Genomic DNA, 875 nt, shown 5'->3' on the forward strand with positions numbered 1-875 from the left:
CGACAGCGATCTCTGCTCACTGTGCCTGTGCATTCACATCTGCCCCGTGGCTCTCCTCCTCTGGCATTCATTTATTCCTGAGGCCCTCCTCCGTGCAATGCACCTAATGTGTTCAGACACCGGGGACGCAGGGAGAGGCTGTGCATTCAGCACCAGGCATGACAGAAATGCCAGCTACAACCACGAACGTGCCCCAACCAATTCTGCTTCCGATGTGAATTGTGTCAGGCACAGAGCTGGCAGGATGCAGCTTCATGGGCAAATGGCAATGAGGGCAGCGGAATTTTATTTCTGAAGCTAATCTTGACTTTGCTTCCTCCTGTCCCTATCTAGAGCTCTCTCCAAGGCCAAGGTATTCACACAGTATAAAAGACAAACTCAAATTCTTCCGCCTCAATCTAAGGAATGCGCTGCATGCTGCAAAACTGCAATTGAGCAGAAACAGTGCAAGGAGTCTTAGCCTCTATGAAAACCTACACACCTATAGGTTTGATTGCTGAAAAGATTCTTCCTAAAACAATGTTGTAAGCCCCTCAAATGCCATAACATGTATATGATGTGACCCTGTCACCTATCTGGGAAAGGACAAGGCTCCCAAAGCTTAAACTCATGAGTATTTGATACTTAACTGAAGATTCCCTTCCAGCTGTAGATTGGGCACCATGGATTCCTTTCTCCTTCTTGAGAGCCCCAACCAACACATACCCAGCAGATACCCATGCCTGCTCAGACAGGCTGGCTGAACTCCCAAATCACTTCTTCCCACAGCAGGACTGGGTGTGCCAGGCCCCCAGCAGCACTGGACATCAGCAGTAGCACACTTGGTTTCCAGAGCTACTGCCTAGGTATTGCTGCTACAGAGGCTACTATACCTT

The sequence above is a fragment of the Mesitornis unicolor genome, unplaced genomic scaffold (genome assembly GCF_000695765.1).
Source record: "Mesitornis unicolor isolate BGI_N332 unplaced genomic scaffold, ASM69576v1 scaffold3039, whole genome shotgun sequence".
NCBI classification, from domain to species: domain Eukaryota; kingdom Metazoa; phylum Chordata; class Aves; order Mesitornithiformes; family Mesitornithidae; genus Mesitornis; species Mesitornis unicolor.